General features: G+C 36.2%; 1 protein-coding gene across 1 annotated transcript in view; it reads left to right on the top strand.

The window, feature by feature from the left end:
* Nucleotides 1-16,845, top strand: part of LOC149163897 (apyrase 2-like) — a 365,837-nt gene that overhangs the window by 293,303 nt on the left and 55,689 nt on the right. The gene's annotated exons all lie outside the window — the stretch shown is intronic.

Raw genomic sequence — 16,845 nt, 5'->3', positions numbered from 1 at the left:
GACACACAGATCAAGCATACTCGCCAGCAGAAAATCCAATTGTATCGAGTTGTCAAAGTAGGCCAACTCCTTCACTAGGGCAAGTGGCTCACTAGGGACCAAGTTCAGCAGAAGTTTCCTCATCTCATGGAGGAACTCAACACAATGAGGACCTTCGCTTCCTAAGGGGGGAGGAATGATCCAGGTGGATATTGGTGGCCACCCGCCAATTCCACTTGGACCCACACCATTGTTCCTTTCAGTTTCCTTAATTGTAGCACAATTTACTATTTTTAGCAGTTTTTCGGGTTATGAACTTACGAAGCCGTTTTGAGGCCCTAAATGACGTTTTTTGGGAAAACTGAGAAGCAACATGGGTCCATGGATTGATGTTGCTCTTCCCAAAGTTGTAGTCCTTGAATAGATCTTTCTAACGAGGTATTGTGTGTATGAAACGAAGATCGTATTCCAAAGTTACGACCCCGGGAAGTTGATGTACCAATTTACCCAAAACGGGGCTCATAGTTTGGCGCTTCATCTCCTAGGTTTAGGTTTTTGGATGTTTATGGTTTTCCATTGTTTCTCAACAATAAATAGGCCTTCAAGCCTCATTGTAAAACAGTTCAGAGGCATGTAACCGCCACATATTTCCTCAGAGATAAGCTAGCATCCCCTGAGCTAGTTTATTTCTATTTCTGTTTGTAAGCATATTTTAGTATTTTACATTAATGAAATGAAGTATTATTTCTGCTGCATCTCTATATTTACGGTTATCTCTGTAATTCGTTGTGTTCCTGTTTAAATCTGGATCATGGTTATAAGGGTTTATTTAGATAATGAAGTACAATGGTCAAACTGAGGAAAATCTAGAGCTTGTTGAATAAATAATGTAGAGACCTGGAAGACATTCTCTCCTAATGAATTCATTACATAACATTTTTGAGGATAGAGGGATGAAGTTAACTAGGTGATGAATTTAGGAAAAGGGTATGTTTGAGGGACATTTTCAACTAACAGAATGTTGGACATTAGAGAAACCAATGCTCCCAGTGTGTTTCACGACATGTGCTTAACCGCCTCTTGTGGAACTGTTAGTGCTGGCGATGTGTCTGTTTACTAACACCTACGGGTTTTGGTGTGACGGAAATCGTGTTTCCAACAACTAGTATTAGAGCCAAAGGTGTCAAGTTCGAATCACACTTGTCTCATGCTGAGGGGGATATTGTTGGACATTGGATAAACTAGCGCTCCCCGTGTGTTTCATGACATGTGCTTAACCGCCTCTTGTGGATTCGTTAACTCTGGCAATGCATCTGTTTACTAACACCTGTGGGTTTTGGTGTAACAACAATTGTGTTTCCAACACATACTAGATTTGACAACCCTAGAAAATACTTCTAACTCCAATTTACCAACTAAAACATTCTAACGAAGTTCCATTAGATTTAGTGGGAATACGGGGTCAAAAACATCTCTCTTAGTGTCCATCAATGGGATATGGGTTGCAGAACCCACCATGGAAGTTTTCTTTGACATTTTGAACAATTGGACAAATTTCTGCAGTCGAATAAATACCTAAGAGATAATGGCTGACGTTAGATTTAAGTTGACAAGATGGAAGGTGTAGGTGGTTGTTGGTGAGATCTAGAGAAATTAGTCGTAAAAATAAATCGAGTGAAGAAAACAGGTTTTTATAGAGAAACGGGGGAAAACAAAGTAAATTAGCGTGGACAAAAATGTACGATAGGTTGACGTATGATGACGTGAGGAGGAATGATGTGGAGTGGTGTGGTGGAAGGTGACATCGAATGATGGATGAGGTGGCAGGATGGAGGAGTGATGTGGAACATGTCATGGAAAAGTGGTAGTTGTCCTCGCTTGCAATTTCCCACTCGCTTGCCACAAACAAGGCCAATACCACTTACCACTAATGGGGGCACCTGTGGTAGTAAACAGTTCCATCCTGTGGTGATTTTGGATGAGATCCCGACCGCCAATCTACCAATGGAGGTTTCCTGCCAGATCGCCTATGGGGTACCCCTCTAGATATATGTCAAGCATATTTTGGTGTCAGGTTTCTCCAGTGCATGAGTCCCGATGTCGTGAATGACATCACCCTTGGGAGGTGCACGATCTTTAACTTTTGTTTCTCCACTGTAAGAACAAGTCCCACCAACATATAATATTAAAATATCTTCTAATTTTGAACCTGCGCCATCTTGGATCCACAATAATTTTTTTTTTAAATAAATCTCCACAAAACAATTGCAATGAATTTTCTTTTTGACTTTGATTTACAATTTTTTTTTTGTCATATATGATTTTTTTTTTGGTTTTTTGAGATTTGAACAAAGTGAAAATGAGCTATAACATTTGGCTCAACCTGGGGATAGTTTTTTGTAAGAAAACTTTAAGAACCACATATTAGTGCCTTCACCTCGAGCATGGAGTCATATCATAGCTTAAAACATTGCAATGAGAAGCTCATTGGATACTTACAGTGATCATACCAATATTTACAATGAGAAAATTAAAAGTTGTTTAATGTTGGAAGTAATGCTTTAGAAACTACCCATTTACAGGTAGCTACAGCAGTTCTCCATCCATATTCTCCAGAATGAAAGTGTTGTTTCATTTGGCTTCTGCTACCTTGAAAGGACCAAACCATAAATGATTGAACTTACCATGTTTACCCTTGTCCTCCTTTTTGACATCCCACCTTAGGGCAAGGTCTCCAGACTAAAAGAGTATATCCTTGGATTTTCTATCAAAAATAGTTTTCATCTTCTCTTAATAGTTGATAGAATTTCCAGTTACTTGTTCTCTGTTCTCTTTCAGTTGTACTAGTTGTTTATCCTCTGGGTCAATGCATTTGGTTCTTCTTCAACATCTTGAATCAAAGAAGCTACTGGTCTGGCTAACTGACTAGGAAAAGGAGTTGCCACTCCATATGACAATTCAAAAGGTGACTTACTAGTAGACCTTTTGGTGGTTACTCTGTTTTCCCATAGGGAAAACTTAAGTTGAAAATCCCAATTCCTTTTATTTTTTGCAATTGTTTTTTTCAAAATTCTTACCAAAGCTTTATTTGAAGATTATGCCAACCCATTTCCTTGAGGATAATATGTGTTAGAGTGAGTAATAATAACATTGTATTTATGGCAAAATTTGATTACTTTTGCATATTTAAATACCTGAGCATTGTCCGTGACCAATTTTTTGGGGCAACCAAATGTTGTAAATATGTTTTCTTCTAGGAACTTGATCACCACTAAGTCAGTTGCATTTATGGTTGGAACAACTTCCACCTATTTGGTAAAATAATCAATGGTTGTTAGAATCCACTTATATTTTCCACTGGAAGGTGGGTTAATTTCCCCTATGAAATCCAACCCCCACTGCCTGAATGGTTCTTCTACAAATACATGAATTAATGGAAGTGGTGCCAACTTCTTCTTCTCAACAAAAAGTTGACATTTTTCACAACATCTAACCAGCCTGTAAACATTAGAAAACAAAGTTGGCCAATGAAAACTAGCTTTCAAGATCTTGTGTGCTGTGATGTTCTAGCTTTAATGACCTCCACAAGCACACTTCATTGAAAATCTCAATTGTTCCCCCCTCTGTTAGACATAATAGAAAAACACCGACATGATCTTTCCAATATAGTTAACAATTGACTATCACATACTTTAATGTTTTCAACCTCAAAGCATCATATTTTTCTCTTTCTAAACTTGATGGACAACTAAGAAATAGTAAATAATGAACAATGCTCTTGTACCAATCAAAACAAGCATATTTGTAGGAAATTATGTTGTCTTGTTCATTTTTCTTATCTCCTTCACCAACAGTGTTTGATTCAGGAATTGTAGCTAGCAAATTAATCCCCATTTATTGATAATATGCCTACGTTAAAATCTTAGTCAATCCCTGTACCTTTATCAGTTTTGTTTGCTTGATATCCATTTCATATTCTTGAATCTTAGCTATCCATTTTCCCCTTCTTCCTTTGTTATTCATTTGTGTCAGCACGTCCTTGACAACAAAATTTGGTTCATATGCAATAATTTGGGACTGTAAAATGTACATTTTGAATGCTTTCAAGGCTTTGACCAGAGCATATGTTTGTTTCTTTGAAATATTATATTTCAATTCATCATCCCTCAATACTTGGCTGGAAAATGCTACCGGTTGCTCATTATCTTCATTCTTTTGCAAAAGTACAACTGCAATGGTAGAAGGTGGGGCAAAAGAAAAAACTTGAAAAGGTTTTTGATAATTAGGACTTACCAAAACAAGAGCTTCTCCAAAATCATTTTTGATTGTTGTAAAAGACTCTCTGGCTACTAGAGTCCATCTAACCTCTACATCCTTGTTTAACATATCAGTGATTTCTTTAATAATTTCTGCATAATTCAGAATGAACCTCCTGAGAAAATTTATTCTTCCCGAGAAAATTTGAATCTCCTTTTTATTTGTATGCTTTGGTATATTCCTTATTGCTTCCACTCACTTTGGGTCAATCCTGACTCCCTCCTTTGACACGATATGTCCCAATAGTTTACCTTCTCTTAGATAAAAGTGAGATTTTTAACGTGATCTTGTAAACCATTAGCAATAATTTTTTTTTCCTTTAACTTATCTTTCTTGTGCTTGTTCTTGGTAGTAACAAAAAAATTCTTTAGAGGCTCAGGTACTTTACCTTGAATGAATTCCAAAACATCATTGTTATCATTTATGATCTTGAACTTGATTTTCCATGCGGCAAAGTTTGATGAGTCACCCAACTTCTCATATTCCTTGAATAAAGAGGAAGACTTCTTCACTAGATTAGATAGGTTCCTTCAACTTTCCAAAGATGAGTAATTCAAATCCTGTCTCCTTTTGGGCATTTCCTTCACCTTAGCTCTCATACCATGTTAATTTTCAGATTTCTCCATGCTATTTTAATTACTTTGGCCCAATTCAATTCTTTAATTAATGATATTTCAAAAATAATTAATATTTCCAATCATCAATAGTAATTGAAGATATAACAATAAATGAAATGACAAAGGAGACAATCAACACATCAACAAGAGACACCAGATTGGTCAAAGACTAGGGGAAAACCCATTGCAAGGAAAACCCTTTGAAATTCTTCTTCTATTAGATTGTCATAAAATGTTCAATAGAGAGTACAATGAGGCAATATAAAATCATCTAAAATTAATCCAACAACATCTAGAAATATGTTTCCAGCATCAACATAGATTAAAGACAACTTTTCCAGGTTTGAGTGAACGATGGTCAACTACGGTCAAATGTCAAATTTCATCCCTAGAGCCCAATCACATGGAGGAAGAAGGGTGCATGCATTTGAGAGCTTCCAACCATACTGTTGAGCCTGCTAGCCCGTGGTTGTAGTAAAAAATTTCTTGTGTTCAACCTGCAGTTGGAAACCAAAACCCTAAAACACATGCGAGATTTGAACCCTGTAATCTTAGACCTATACGAACTACTTTCCACATCCCAACCTCAGACATATGTGAACCAATCAATGAAGAAGAGAAGAAGAAGATGCTTGATGATGCCCAATTGAGCTTGAGGTCACTTGTATTTATAGGCTTCCAAGGGTGTCCATTTTCTTATTAGGGCCGACCTACCCATATGTGCACATGTGGGCTTTTCTTCAAAAGTACACTTCCCCTTTTCCAAATTGAGTGCTTCAATAGTAAAAAATGGTCCTCTCAAAAAGAGGAATCTAGTCCCATGGTTGGAATTTATCATTGAGCTGCCAAAAATTAACAACTTGAAGTACTTTATTCTGAAAAGCTAAGCATCTACATCCTCTGCTTTCTTTAACTCTCCATCAAAGGTTGGGGGTTTTACTTTATTTAACTCTTCTTCCATGGGAGCCTTTCTACTCTTCCTTTGATTATGATATCTGGTAACTACACTGTCTGATGATCAATTAGGATTTTGTAATTATCTTTTCAGAGAGCTTAACTCTCTTTATGGAGAGTTGAGAAATTTTGTTCTTTCTGTTGGGAAAAATACTGAGAGGGGGGTGAATCAATATTTTCAAATTAACAACATTTTATATTTCATATTCTAATTTCTGTATGTGACTTTACTGAAAGGAACCTGCATGTGTATGCGACTCTTCTTAAGACAACCAACGTACATCCTGTAAACTTATGATTCAGTTAATTCATCATTTGTTTGTCTTTAGCCAATGCATCAGTACTTTATTAAACATTAGATAGACAGTAACCATGTGATGTAAGAATAAAATAAACCATCACACATAAACAACACACATGAACACCTGGATTTAAGGTGGAAACCCAGTGCGGGAAAAAACCACCTGTTGTTGTCGTCTCTGTCTTCTTTTTAATATAAAGAAAAATATTTTTACAATCTTGTACTAGTGCAAACATACCAGTATGTAGGCACCCACCTGCTGAAGGCTACAACCTTCACTCATTCTCTAGCGCCTACTGGAAGGGAGCTCCAACCCCTTGATCTGATCACTAGCTACTACTGGCAGCTTCGACTTTCTCCCTGAAGGCTCCAACCCTCATCAACATCCATGGACCACATTTCATAAATTTTCACACTAGACCCATTATCAATGCTTAAGCTCAATATGAATAATCAAACTGTAACTCATTATTGTAACATAGTCATCAATCTCTAGCACAATTGAATCAATCAATCATTGAACTGAATCATCAATAACTAAAACCCAATCATCAATCTCTGACATAACTGAAACTCAATCATCAATCTCTAACATAACTGAAACCCAATCATCAATCTCTGAATCAACCAATCACTAAAACTTCTGACATCAATCTTTGTCACAACTGAATTCACTAATCACTGAAAACCTAATCAACTGATACTTAATCAAAACTCAACCAATCAACTGGAATAGTTAGATCACTATAACCAGTACACAAAACTGAACCCAAAATACCGCATCAACACACAAAATCAATTGCAGTTCTAATCATTCAAATTCCAAAATGTATACGCCACTTCACTTAAGGCAACCCGCATGCATATGCGCTTTTTTTGTAGAGAAACCCACGTACAGATCTTAAAAAAATGAAAAATGAAAACTTGATTGCTGCAATTCTAAAAAGAACATTGAAGCATACTCAGATCTACTACAACACGCTGAACCAATCACAAAAATGTCTCTGATCTTCATTCACAATTAGCAAGTAACCTTAACATTCTTCAATCAATTAATAAACAAATTCAACTTCATCATTCAATCAGATCTACTTCATACATTATCACTCAACCCAAATCAACATGAGTACATCATTGATAGACAATAGAGAAGCAACAACACTGATCAAGTTGATTATTCATTTATGAACATAAACTCCTTACTTTATATACGCGACTTTGATGAAGCTAACCCTCATGTATACCCGCTTTTCTTGAGACCAACTAGCATATAGATCTGCAAATTTTGACCTAAAATTGTGTATCTCTTCAGAACTTCAAAAAGACCCATATCATAATATTCATAGATAAAAACATGTGTCAGTACTGAGATCTAGTAAATCTATGAGGAGATCATACAATGAAAATTCATTTCAGGTCTCATGATCCTAATCCATCATTGTATCCATTAGTGCATAATTATTTTAGATCTATTGTATCTCATCCATCATCAAACTCTTAGGTTCATACTTAGTTTAGATCAATAAAAGCATCAAAAACCCATAATATGCATATTTGCTTTTGATCTAACTCTTCATAAGATTTCCATCACTTGCACTCATGGCACTTTGATCTTCACCTCCTTATATAGTTTTAGCCTTTTTCAATACCACTAATTAAAACCATAGTTATGCCAATGGTATTCTTTGACGATGTCAATATTATTTCTCGAACTCATTACTATGGGCGAATACCATGGTGCAAAAACCATGTGCTACTTTTTGTTACTGAACTCACGTGTATATGCAACTTGGCTTAACATAACCCACATATAGTTCTTGAATTTCCAACTTTATCATTCCTCTGAACTGCCATGCATTATGTCACATTTGTAAACACAACTACCATGCATTCTCTCACATCTAAATTGTCATGTATTCCGTCACATCTGTAAACACAACTGCCATGCATTCTATCACATCTATAAACACATCATGTTTATACCTTTAACAAGTAGATCAAGAGACAACTTGTCAAGTAGGATTCCATTTCATCAAATAGGTTGTCATCAAGGACAACTCGTCAGGTAGGTTGCCATCAAGGACAACACTTAATTCATAATGCTGATAATCTCCTCGTATCAAACTTTTGATTTTGATATGTAAACATTTGACCCATCATTCTGTCACCTCTAAACTGACTTATGGATTCATCTAGTTACCATATACTTGTTCTGTTACAAGTGATTTTCCATCAAGGAAAACACATGCATCATAATGCCAACGATTTACCCCTTTGGACTTGATGGAAACCACTTTGGTGTTTGGTCACCACAACCTATAAATAACATCAAGAAAAGCGCCTAGCTTTTCAAAGCATAAGACTACTCTCAAACACCAAGCTGCTCTCCCCCTTTGACATCAAGGGAAAATGGCTGACCAATGTTGAATGAATACTTCCATATCTGAACTGTTGAATATGAACACTAACCATGCTCCCCCTGAGCACATGCTGAATTCTTTGATCATGCTCCCATTGAGCATATGCTGCAATATTTGACAGATGTACAATGAAGTACATGACTCTATGACTCATAGAAATTGTCCTATCACCAAAGACTTACATCAATCACCCAATCATAGTGGGTTTGCACATTTTACATCATTATTACATCAACTTCCCAAACACAGTGGGGTTTCAAAATTCATCATATGTCCAAAAGGACTTGACCACAATAGTTCATACATGTCTAAATTTTACACTAAGTACATCAAGGTCCTTATATGACCTTTACATCAAAAGATATACATGATATTTATAGTAAGGACCAAAGATTTAAACAAGACCACCATATACGATCTGCACCATAAGCATCTGCCAGAATCACCAAGAATAACAACCTGTAAATATCCATGAAAACATAGCCTTTCATGAATAAAATAAGCATATACCATATCTCCAAGCAGTAATGCCTATATCTTCACAAAACCATTCACATCATATCATGTGCATGTGAAAGCACCATAGTCATCATCCACGACATTATCATCAAATCATCATAGCAAGAACTGCATGTTCTTTCCTCAATATATCAAGCATGTATCATCACTAGGGAGTTTTCCAACATCCCACATCTGATAAGTATCAACCATGATAATCAACATATGTGAGAACCAAGCCTATCATCATAAAGCAAGAAGTTATCATCATTATGTGACTAAGTAAGCCATGTCTCCAAATAACTATGTCTTCAAATAGCTATGTCTTCATGAAACCTGCAATAACACCATTCTCTTGGCCAATTTTCTTCATAAGAAGATCTTTTATACCAACATCATTTACCAATGTGCAATTTAAGTAATCATCCATGTTTCTAGCATAGAGATAGCAATATGTATCTAGCTTCTCATCAATGACAAAAGCAAACCACAATCTCACAATCATTTGTCAAACTTTCTTGATACTATCAAAAATAACAATCCTCAACTATGTGAGAGCCAAGAGCTATAGGAATCCTCATCCATAACTACACCATATGAAATTTATGCATCTTTGAAGGCATGATGACAATAGCATAAGAAAAATGAGTGACACTTCTCATCGTTAAATAATGAAGTTGTGTACTCAACCTTTCTTCTTCTCCTTGAACTTATGAAGATCACCATGTAAGCAACATAACTTTATGTACTTTATGCATCATCAAAATAATCATCTGAATCATCCATAAATCTGATCAGAAGCATCAAAACAACTATGTGGCTCTAGCAATATAAGTATCATTTGTGATTTCATCATAGACAACCCATGACCACAACATAGTATGATGCATCATTTAAACAGTTTAGAAACATAAGCATCATCACCATTGAGAATCATTATGTACCAATGACTTCTAAAGCAAACATAATGCCAACGATGCATTATTATAAGCATAGCAAATGCCCCCCCTAAACCTGTGCCAACTATTTCACTGTCAGATCTGATTATTTCATATATCAGTAAGAATCATCAAGGCATCATCATCAACCAGTTATACATCAATACATCAACAAATTATGATGGCCAAAATCACTTCTAAATAGTATCAACAGACTGTAACCATCATCCATCAAAACAGAAAAGACAATTGATAATTGATTGAACCATATTAGACCCCTTTCCTGAGTTTTTACCATTGTTTCTTCATCCAACCAACATATACACGGCTGTGCAGTTTCAAACTCGCGTATATACACGACTTGTCTTCATAAGATCTGCGTACAAAAAGTGGAATACTGAAATTTCATACTTTCAGTTCCCATTGAGTCTATTCTGACTGTACCTGGTCCTAGAACTTTTTCTAAAACATCAGTTCCAAGAATACCATTACCATGATGGTTCTTCATCAGAGACTCCATTTTACTCTTGTCTCCAGTCATGTGATGAGAAAATTCATCTTCGTCTTCGAATGAGAAGAGAGAAAGACCACACCTTATCTGATCTTCCTTTTCTTGCTTTTTGGTGGATTCATCTTTTTCAGATTTTCTGATATCAATGTTCTTATTTGATTGCTTACCATATTGTCTACGGTGATCCATAGACTTGTTCCTGCATTATTTTGCTACATGCCCAAACTTGTTACAAGCATAACATCTTATATGTTTCATATTCCTTCTATAACAATCAATGACTTTGTGACCAAACATATTGCAAGAAAAGCAATATCCCTTAAAGTATGTGGAAGCTGATGATCTTTTTGTGAGACGGTTATTAGCTTGAAACATGCTACTTCTGCACCTAACTACAAAATGTCCAAAATTATGACATATAGAACATTCAACATTATTGATCAGAGGAAAGAATCGATTAACACTTCTATAGTTAAGAGTAAATGATTTTCTTTGAAGACTTTCTTTCCTTGGTTGTTGATGGGGTTGACTTCTTATATCCTTATTGAGCATTTCAGATTTTGCATTAGGATTTCTTGCCTCAACTTGTGAGCTAGATTCACCGTTAACAGTGTCATGAAAAGCAATACCTAATTTGATGGTAGGATACCTTTGACTACTAAGAATATTATCCAAAATCCTAGTACTATCTTGAAATCGTAAAAGTTTATCCTTTTCTTCTAATTTACCTTTTAGGATATTTACTTGAACCTAATATTGCTTTTCCTTTTCAAGGCACTGCTTCTTCATGTCTTCTTCAACTTTTCTTCCTTCCTCCACTTGTTTTTTAATTTGGGAATATCATTTTCTTGTTCTTCAAATGCTTGAAGTAAGAGAGACAATCTCAGCTTCAAGACTTTCACAGTAACTGGTTCTTTATTTAAGTTCCTTGGTTGTTGTATCCTTTTCATTCACTTGATTTATCAATGATGTTACTTCATCCTGCAGTCTTTGACATTGATCTTCCTTTTCCTTATACTTCTTCCTTTTTTTATTTTCTTCCTCCAACTGAGTTTTTAACCTAGTAACCTCTTCTTTGTAGGTACATTCCCTTTTTTCAAATAGATCTTGTTGATCTCTAATTTTATCTATGAGCCTTTTAACTTCTACCTCTATAAAATTTCTTTCACTTTCACCCATAAGAGAAAATTGAATTGTTTCACTGTCACATTCATTATCTTCAATATTGCATGAACAGAGAAGGGTATCATGAGAGGACCAAAAATCATTACCTGATAATTCTTTTTCTTGTTCATCTTCATTGTGAGGTGATTTTGAATCTGAATATTTGCTTCCACCTAATAGCCAATCGTCTCTAATGCTGTAATTGTTTCTTTGAGATGTCTTCTTCTTTTGAGGTGCTTTCTTCTTTTTTCTTCTTTCCTATTGTCTCCACGGATCTCCTTCAAGCGATCAAGCTTCTGCCAAAGGACCTGCTCTGATACCAATTATTGGGAAAAATACTAAGAGGGGGATTGAATCAGTGTTTTCAAATCAATAACTTTTTATATTTCATATTTTGATTTCTATATGCGACTTTATTGAAAGTAACCCGCGTTTGTACGCGACTTTACTAAAAGTAACCCGCGTGTGTATGTGATTGTTCTTAAGGCAACCAACTTACATATAGTAAACTTATGATTTAGTTAATTCATCATTTGTTTGTATTCATCCAGTGCATGAGTACTTTATTAAACATTATATAGACAGTAACCATGTGCCATAAGAACAAAATAAACCATCGCACATAAACAACACACATGAACACCAATATTTAAGGTGGAAACCCAATGTGGGAAAAAACCACCTGCTACTGCCATCTCTATCTTCTTTTTAATATAAAGAAAAATCTTTTTACAATCTTGTATTGGTGCAGACTCATACTAGTACACAGATACCCACCTGCTGAAGGATACACCATTCACTCATTCTCCAGCTCCTACTAGAAGGTAGCTCCAACCCCCTGATCTGATCACCAGCTACTACTGGTAGGAAGCTTCGACTTCCTCAATGAAGACTCCAACCCTCAACAACTTCCATGGACCACGATTCATAAATTTTCACACTGGACCCATTATCAATACTTAATCTCAATATGAATAATAAAAATGTAACTCATCAATGTAACACAATCATCAATCTCTACCACAACTAAATCAATCAATCACTGAACCAAATCATCAATCTCTGACATAACTGAAACTCAATCATCAATCTCTGACATAACTGAAACCCAATCATTAATCTTTGAATCAACCAATCACTGAAACTTCTGACATCAATCTTTGACACAACTGAATCCTCCAATGATTGAAAACCCAATCAATTGATACTTAATCAAAACTAAACCAATCAATTGGAACAATCAAATCACTGGAACCAGTACACAGAACTGAACCCATTATACTGCATCAAAACACAAAATCAACTGTAGTTCTGATCATTCAAATTCCAAATTGTATAAGCTACTTCACTTAAGGCAACCTGTGTGCATACACACTTTTCTGTAGAGAAACCCGTGCACAAATATTAAAATACAGAAAACTGAAAACTTGACTACTGCAATTCTGAAAAGAACACTAAATCATATTCAGATCTACTGCAACACTCTGAACCAATCACAAAAATGTCTCTGATCTTCAATCAGAATCAACAAGTAATATTAACATTCTTCAATAAATTAATAACCAAATTCAAGTTCATCATTCAATCAAATCTACTTCAGACATTATCACTCAACCTAGATCATCATGAGGACATCATTGACAGACAACAGAGAAGCAGCAACACTGATTAGGTTGATCGGTCATTTATGAACATAAACTCCTTACTTTATATACGCGACTTTAATGAATCTAACCTGCGTGTATACGTGCTTTTGTTGAGACCAACTAGTCTATAGATCTGCAAATTTTGACCTAAAATTGTGCAGCTCTTCAGAACTTTAGAAAGACCTAGATCATAATATTCAGAATAAAAACATGCGTCAGTACTGAAATCTAGTCAATCTATGAGCATATCATACAATGAAAAGTCATTTCAGGTCTCATGATTCTGATCCATCATTGTATCCATTAGTGCATAACTATTTTAGATCTATTGGATCTCATCCATCATCGAAATCTCAGGTGCATACTTAGTTTAGATCAAGAAAAGCATCAAAAACCCATAACATGCATATTTGCTTTTGATCTAACTTTTCATAAGATTTCCATCACTTGCACTCATAGAAATTTGATCTTCATCTCCTTACATAGTTCTAGCCTTTTTCAATACCACGGGTCAAAACCATAGTTATGTCGATGGTATTCTTTAACGGGATCAATATTTTTTGTCACACCCATTATTATGGGACAATACCATGGTGCAAAAACCATATGCTACTTTTCTTTACTGAACTCGTGTGTATACATGACTTGGCTTAACAGAACCCTATAGTTCTTGAATTTCCAACTTTATCATTCCTCTAAACTGCCATGCATTCTGTCACATCTATAAAAACATCTGCAATGCATTCTTTCACATCTGTAAACACAACTACCATGCATTCTGTCACATCTGTAAACACATCTTGTCTATACCTTTAACAAGTAGATCAAGAGACAACTTGTTAAGTAGGATTCCATTTCATCAAATAGGTTGTCATCAAGGAAAACCCATTAGGTAGGTTGCCATTAAGGACAACACTTAATTCATAATGCCAACAATATCCACGTATCAAATTTCGGATTCTGATATGTAAACCTTTGACCCATTATTCTGTCACCTCTGAACCAACATGTGGATTCATCTAGTTACCATATACTTGTTCTGTTACAAGTGAGTTGCCATCAAGTACAACACATGAATCGTAATGCCACCACTTCCTTTTGAATGCCTTATCCTCTTTCTTGATTGGATGCCTTTTACTTTCATATCATCCATTTGTGCTCGTATATTTATGATGTGTTATCCTTAGGCTTGTTCTTGCCTTGATGGCTAGCACCAACTTACTTGTGTCATTTTCTTTGTAGTTTAGATAAGCTTTACAATAGTATGGCATTTTCTTGTGCTTGTTCTCTAAAAATATTTTCTTTGTCTTCCTTGCAAATTATTATTTCAGCTCTTAGACTTATAAGAGTGTCTATTAGTTTAGGAGTGTCCTCCTCTTTCATCTTCCCAACTGATTCTTCTTTGTGTCTGTTGAAAATTCTGGATACCGCACATATAGGGGGTCTCCCTAATGTGAAGTCCCAATTATACCTCACATTGTTTGGTGTAGGAGCCCCATCCGAAGTATCATCCCAACTACCATAACACAAAGGTTCGTCTCAGTTTCAATGAATAACATAAGAGATTATATACATAAACCTTAAATAAGCAAGTTGAGATTGTGAAACAATGATTGCAATGTGTAAAATGATACTTTCATGAGGGGAGAGACAAAAGTGAGCCTCTAGAAGGAAAGTAGTAGCACTAATCTAAGAGAGACACACATGCACATAAAAATATTCATTAGCGAAATAATTCACATAATGATGTTAAAGTGAATAAAACACACATTCAACAAGATGAGTACTGAAGCCACCGAAATAGTTCAATTTCTCTAGTACATATGAACACAACATATACCCTAAACATCCCAAGAATAGTCCTAAAACATTTGTGATACATGAATGAAAATGTATGGGCGCATTGAACTTCAATTAGGTGAAAGATCCAGGTACACAGTTACAATGATGAGACACTAGCTCCAATAGTGGAACATTAAGTCACTTCTTGCTTTTCAAAACAATAGATTTTCTCTCCTGTGCCAATTAGAGAAGCCAAAGCTCAAGCCTTCAAAATCCCTTTTCTTGAGTTATGAGGTTTCATTTATAACAAGAGGAATGACCTTTCATATCCTCATGACTTTTGGATTACCCCCATGACTCTTGGAATTCTAAGAAATTCTTGAACTTCTAAATGAATTTTGGACTTCTATAGAATCTCTTTGTCCATATATGACAATGTGACTCTTCATGTTCAACATATGACTCTTGGACTTCCACTTATTTGTCTTTTACAATGATTACAATACTACATCATAACTTCCACATCATCATATGATGAGACTTGACATGCCACTATCTTTGATGACTAGGATTGATAGTGACTGATGACATGGAATTTCTCTAGTGGTGACACAGATGGCACTCTGTCTTTGCTCTTTGTTTATCTTCTGATCATGGTGCTTTCACCCTCTAAAGGGTTTTCAATATTGGAATCTCTGGGGTGCTTCTATCATCAAATTTCAAGTGTGTTCTTGGTTCTTTTCATGCTTCCTTTGTTTATCCTCTTTGCCTGATCTTCCTCGTGTGTGATTTCCATGAGGTGCCTAGAATACTTGCTTCTGCAATCACCCATGATGAGAAACTATCATCCTGAAAATTTCCTAATATACCATGTTTTATGCATATTTTATGTATATGCTTTTTCAGTTCACTCAAAAGGGTCAAAGGTGATTCTAGGTGCATGAACACACTTTGAAAGTCTGAAGGGCTGAAGAAGGGAAGCTTTGAGGCTTTTTCATGCACTCATGTTCTCAAGGGAATAAGGCAGTCAAGGAAGGGCACATGTCACAGTCCAAAGGACAAAAGGGAAGGCTTTAGGCTTCCCAAGTGAGTTGAGCGTTCAAGGGAGAAAAAGAGGACACACTCCTTCAAGTCGAAGGAGTGCTCTCAAGGAGGGTGCACTCCTTCAGGTCGAAGGAGTGCTCTCAAGGAGGGTGCATTCCTTTAGGTCAAAGGAGTGCTCCAAAGGAGACCAAAGAGGGAACATTGCGCAAGTCTGAAGGCTGAAGGGTGAGGCTTTTTGCCTTCAGAGTGCGCTGATGCACTCAAGAGACCAAAGAGGGAAAATGGTGCAAGTTTGAAGGCTGGAGAGAAGAGCTTGTTGCCTTTGGAGTGTGCTCATGCACTCAAAGGTCTGGATGGCACATGATGCATCGGGGAAGGCTGAAGGATTGAGCTTCGAGTCTTCATGTTGCACTAGTGCACTCAAAGAGGGTGCACTCCTTCGAGTCAAAGGAGTGCACTCACAGAAGACTTAGTCACTTTGGAGGGCATAGTTCAGAACAAGGAAGGGTATTCATGCTTTGAGAGTGGGCCCAGCTCTCAAGGAGGACACAAGGTGCACTTCCAAACAACGAAGGGTCTCCCATCAAGGCTTCGAAATGCACTCATGCGCTATTAGCCTTAATTAACTCATTTTGAAACTGAAATTTGTCTAAGTTTGGGTGATACGACAATGG

This window comes from Pinus tabuliformis, chromosome 5_1 (genome assembly GCF_031772625.1).
Source record: "Pinus tabuliformis cultivar Carrire ecotype Pingquan chromosome 5_1, CPIR1, whole genome shotgun sequence".
NCBI classification, from domain to species: Eukaryota; Viridiplantae; Streptophyta; class Pinopsida; order Pinales; family Pinaceae; genus Pinus; species Pinus tabuliformis.
The sequence above is the reverse complement of the archived record's forward strand: the minus strand, read 5'-3'. Positions and strand labels throughout refer to the sequence as shown.